Here is a 6,151-nt window from a genome sequence, read left to right as displayed (position 1 = left end):
TAGGTTATTAGATGAATAGAAGTGTTAAAATGATGAAAAAACTACTTTTAATGCCAAACAACTAAGAAGCAACTATAAAAAAAAAATCTAGAAAATAAATACTACAGTTCCGGTAAAAAAAAAGTATAAAAAAAATGAACATTGGTTAAAATATTCAGCTCTCTTATTGGAATAGAGGCAGATTTCAGTTGACTTTTCATTAATGATTAAAGCTATTGGTTGCATCATTTTATCAGTTTCTGAAGCCTGATAAATGTAGTAATCCCTTTAGCCTGGCTTAATCATTCAGTAACATGTTCACTGCAGAAAATACCTTATTCTGGAGGCTAATGGGCCCTACACATTGAGCGATCCGCCGCCGAGCTGCCCGAAGGCGGATACGGCCGACCCGGTGGCGGGGGGGGCAGTGACGGGGTGAGTGAAGTTTGTTCACTCCCCCCGTCACCCGGCTCCATAGAAGTGCAGGCAAATATGTACGAGATCGTCCATATTGGCCTGCATGCACAGGCGACGGGGCACCAGCGATGAACGAGCGTGGGGCCGCGCATCGTTCATCGCTGGTGCCTCCAGACTGAAAGATATGAACGGTATCTCATTCTTTAATGAACGAGATCGTTCATATCTTTGAGCATTATCACCCAGTGTGTAGGGCCTATAACACTTGAAAATATGTCTCTCCACGGTGTTGGAGATTTTATGCCAATTTTACAATTCAAATTGTAATTTTTAATAAACATAAATAAATAAATAAAAAGAGTTCACAATACACGGGAGGTGCAATAAATATGCTCGTTTCTCTTCTAGTGCTGGAGTGTTTGAATATAGTTGTCGCTAACTCCATTTTTGTGAGTACACCAAATTGTAGTGTAGGAAAAAACAAAAGGCCCGATTCAATTTCTGACCTCATCGCTTTTGTGCGAATTCGAACAGTGGCCGATTATCAAATGACTGCGCGTGCGTATGCACCACAATGCGCAGGCACGATGCCAAACAGCGACAGAATGGTGTGAAAATTTCGATCACTATGAGTATGCAAGGTGATTGACAGGAAGCGGATATTTGGGGGTGATAACTGGCTGTTTTCTGGGAGTGTCAGAAAAAATGCAGGCGTTCCCAAGCGTTTTCATGGAGGGTGTGTGACATCAGCGGCGGCCCGTACAGCCTGATTCTGTTGCACTGTAGGAGTAAGTCCTGGGCTACGCACAGACTACACAGACTGGAAAAATCATTCGATGGTGAGTGAGATGCGAATGGATTTATAGATGTCCGCTGTCTGGCGAAGTTTTCGCACAGCACGGGGCGGGTTTTCACTCTCTATGGGCGGCGGCTATCTGATCATAGACCTCTGCAAAATCACAGGAGCGATCAGGTCTGAATTAGGCCCAAAATCTATTTTGCCGCAATTTATCAAGCAGTCAGCTGCTCCAGTAATACTATCCTTGTGTGATAAGGGTAACCTTGCAGCTTGGCCAGAGAGGTTCACGTAGGGGATTACTATGAAATGCCGGCGGATGCTAGTCGGGACGCCGGCGTCGGTATTGTGACTGCTGGGATCCCAACTAGCGGTATTTTAACTGCTTCCCTCTTGTAGATATGCACAGGTCTGGTGCTACCATTAGGCAGTTTAAGGATTTCAGGGTGGTCCTAGGGCAGTAATGCTGAGCGGGAGATTTATCAAAGTTTTGATACATTTTTATGAGATTTATCAAAGTTTAGAGAGAGATAAAGTGTCAACCAATCAGCATTTAGTTGTCATTTTACTGGCTATGTTTGAAAACTGATCGCTAGGAGCTGATTGGTTGGAGCTTTATCTCTCTCCAAGCTTTGATAAATCTCTCCAGAGTCAGATTAGGCAGCGGCAGTGCTCTGATTGCAAATCACACAGTCACTCAGCCAATAGGGGTACAGACACGCCCCCAACTTACACCCGGACTGGACTCAAGAAGGAGGAAGCTCCAGGCTACAAGAAGAGGTACAGTCAGTTAACCATTTGTATCTTAATGAGGCTTTCATAGAGTCAGATATTGGGCGGGATGTACTAAAGGAAAAAAGCAGTAAAACCCCTGAAAACAGGGGTTTTACCGCATTTTCAAATGTATTAAGACCCTAACGCCGGTATTTCACTGTCCAGGGTATCGCCATCTCTGGATGGCGATACCCTATAGAAGCCTATGGGCTTCTTATCGCCGACTGCCGCAACCCACCGCCCCCGCCACAGATGCCGACCCCCTCCCCCCAGCATATTTTCCTCCAGGCAGCCCTGGTACCGGGAGGTAATCTCCTCCTCCCCCTAGCAACGCCGCCGGAGGTCCCTCCGACTGCAGGGGGGAGGAGGAGGCGCCGGGGGCAGCCTGCTGCTTCCCAGCGTGGGAGAAGTGTGGAGACCCCTGGGAGGTGACGGAGACCCCCCGCAGACCACCTCACAGGTATTGCGGGGGGCCTCCGTCACCACATTGCGATATTGACCGCATATGTTAGTACATATGCGATCAACATCGCTGCGGTAGGTGGCAAGGGGCGGCGATGTATCTTAAGTCCCTGGTAGAGATGAGCGGGTTCGGATTTACTCGGTTCTCAAAACGGCATCTTATTGGCTCACGGATGTCACGTGTTTTGGATAGCCAATAGAAAAAATCCAGATAAAACCGAACTGGCGTTAATTCTGGCGTTAAATCCGAACCCGCTCATCTCTAGTCCCTGGTACCCTAATAGTCCTGACTAATATTTCTAGGATACCATAAATTGCTGCAATATAGAAAAACACATTATAGTACAGTGCAAGTACCATGGTATAACTATGCATTTTTCTCATCATTGACCTGCAACAAACTATGAAATTAAAATACTCCCTCCACTTGCTGCAGTTATGACTTATCCTATTCCTCCTGCCTCTCATTCCCTCAGTAACACACAGCTGGGAGCATAGGTACTGAGGAGGCGGACTGACTATATACGTTTCCAGCTTGTTCCATAGCCAGACAAGGGGGGTCATTCCGAGTTGTTCGCTCGCAAGCGGATTTTAGCAGATTTGCTCATGCTAAGCCGCCGCCTACTGGGAGTGAATCTTAGCATCTTAAAATTGCGAACCATGTATTCGCAATATTGCGATTACACACCTCGTAGCAGTTTCTGAGTAGCTCCAGACTTACTCGGCATCTGCGATCATTTCAGTGCTTGTCGTTCCTGGTTTGACGTCACAAACACACCCAGCGTTCGCCCAGACACTCCTCCGTTTCTCCGGCCACTCCTGCGTTTTTTCCGGAAACGGTAGCGTTTTTTCCCACGCCCATAAAACGGCCTGTTTCCGCCCAGTAACACCCATTTCCTGTCAATCACATTACGATCGCCAGAACGATGAAAAAGCCGTGAGTAAAAATCCTAACTGCATAGCAAATTTACTTGGCGCAGTCGCAGTGCGGACATTGCGCATGCGCATTAAGCGGAAAATCGCTGCGATGCGAAGATTTTTACCGAGCGAACAACTCGGAATGAGGGCCAATACACACTCCTCTACCACTGATCTCTCTGCTAGAGAGTCTCTGCCATCACTATCTGCAACTAGCTATTTTCTATCATCTGTCTTTATATATTATAAAACTGTATGACCTTCCCCATCAACAAACATGATGGTCCTCACTAATGGGGAAATGTATCAAACCTCTCTAAGGAGGAGGGGATGATGTCACTATCAATAACCTATGTACGGGTTTCTGTTAGATGCGTTATATACTTGTTGATGGATGAGCTGAATCTCTCATATAGCAGGGGCCAGGACAGCCAATGTATGAGGTCCATTGATACATGGTACAGTTCTATATAATATATTGGTGTTGTATTAATAAGATCTAATAAGAAGAAGAAGAACTGGTGAAGGTAGAGGACGATGGCTGGGAGTGGCATTCCTATTAGAATCTTACAGGGAAAACTGCATTCCCAATGACAGTGCTCACACTCTTCACCGCCACAGTTTCTATAGGGTCTATGTACTAAGCCTTGTATGAAGATAAAGTTGACGGAGAAAAAGTCCCAGCCAATCGGCTCCTAACTGCCATGTCACAGGATGTCAGTTAGGAGCTGATTGGCTGGTACTTTATCTCCAGCGACTTTATCTCCGTCCAAGTCTTAGTAAATAGACCCCTAAGTTCTATAAATGCTTCTCTAGGGGATGGTCACAGTGGAGAACTTCTCATATCGGTAAATGACCACCAAGCCTGCACTTCCTCCTGTCACCTCCATTCTTTGCATTACGTAAGGCGGAGGAAAGAGTATGTTGTGCAATAACCTAAGAAATGTTAGACAATATGGACAGCTTGACCTGAGGCCCCCACAACTCTAACTCCATCCCTGGGGCCACCGCAGTCTGAAAATCCTGGAAGTTGGGGAGAGAGTAAATTGTTATATTTATACCTCCAAACATTTAGCTTCTTTGGATGGGACACAGTTACACCCTCTTTTCTCATTGGTTACATCCAGACTTCCGCAGTGCTTTACTATCCCCAACACCCCTCCACTCCCCTAACCTGGAGACACCGATTCAGCACTCCAGTATACTGTAAAGTTACTTCTTTTAAATAAACTGCAATCCCTGTATTGTAAATATTTCCAAAAAATGCAACGACAACTATGAGATTAATAATAAGAATTTACTTACCGATAATTCTATTTCTCGGAGTCCGTAGTGGATGCTGGGGTTCCTGAAAGGACCATGGGGAATAGCGGCTCCGCAGGAGACAGGGCACAAAAAGTAAAGCTTTTCCAGATCAGGTGGTGTGCACTGGCTCCTCCCCCTATGACCCTCCTCCAGACTCCAGTTAGGTACTGTGCCCGGACGAGCGTACACAATAAGGGAGGATTTTGAATCCCGGGTAAGACTCATACCAGCCACACCAATCACACCGTACAACTTGTGATCTAAACCCAGTTAACAGTATGATAACAGAAGAGCCTCTGAAAGATGGCTCCCTAAACAATAACCCGAATTAGTTAACAATAACTATGTACAAGTATTGCAGATAATCCGCACTTGGGATGGGCGCCCAGCATCCACTACGGACTCCGAGAAATAGAATTATCGGTAAGTAAATTCTTATTTTCTCTATCGTCCTAGTGGATGCTGGGGTTCCTGAAAGGACCATGGGGATTATACCAAAGCTCCCAAACGGGCGGGAGAGTGCGGATGACTCTGCAGCACCGAATGAGAGAACTCCAGGTCCTCCTTTGCCAGGGTATCAAATTTGTAGAATTTTACAAACGTGTTCTCCCCTGACCACGTAGCTGCTCGGCAGAGTTGTAATGCCGAGACCCCTCGGGCAGCCGCCCAAGATGAGCCCACCTTCCTTGTGGAATGGGCCTTAACAGATTTAGGCTGTGGCAGGCCTGCCACAGAATGTGCAAGTTGAATTGTGTTACAAATCCAACGAGCAATCGACTGCTTAGAAGCAGGCGCACCCAACTTGTTGGGTGCATACAGTATAAACAGCGAGTCAGATTTTCTGACTCCAGCCATCCTTGAAATGTATATTTTTAAAGCTCTGACAACGTCCAACAACTTGGAGTCCTCCAAGTCGCTTGTAGCCGCAGGCACTACAATAGGCTGGTTCAGGTGAAACGCTGATACCACCTTAGGGAGAAAATGCGGACGCGTCCGCAGCTCTGCCCTATCCGAATGGAAAATTAAATAAGGGCTTTTATAAGATAAAGCCGCCAGTTCAGATACTCTCCTGGCGGACGCCAGGGCCAGTAACATAGTCACTTTCCATGTGAGATATTTCAAATCCACATTTTTTAGTGGTTCAAACCAATGGGATTTGAGGAAATCTAAAACTACATTTAGATCCCACGGTGCCACCGGAGGCACCACAGGAGGCTGTATATGCAGTACTCCTTTGACAAAAGTCTGGACCTCAGGAACTGAGGCCAATTCTTTTTGGAAGAATATTGACAGGGCCGAAATTTGAACCTTAATAGATCCCAATTTGAGACCCATAGACAATCCTGATTGCAGGAAATGTAGGAAACGACCCAGTTGAAATTCCTCCGTCGGAGCACTCCGATCCTCGCACCACGCAACATATTTCCGCCAAATGCGGTGATAATGCTTCGCGGTGACTTCCTTTCTTGCCTTAATCAAGGTAGGAATGACTTCTTCTGG

The sequence above is a fragment of the Pseudophryne corroboree genome, chromosome 12, assembly GCF_028390025.1.
Source record: "Pseudophryne corroboree isolate aPseCor3 chromosome 12, aPseCor3.hap2, whole genome shotgun sequence".
Classification (NCBI taxonomy): domain Eukaryota; kingdom Metazoa; phylum Chordata; class Amphibia; order Anura; family Myobatrachidae; genus Pseudophryne; species Pseudophryne corroboree.
Note: the sequence above shows the minus strand (reverse complement) of the source record.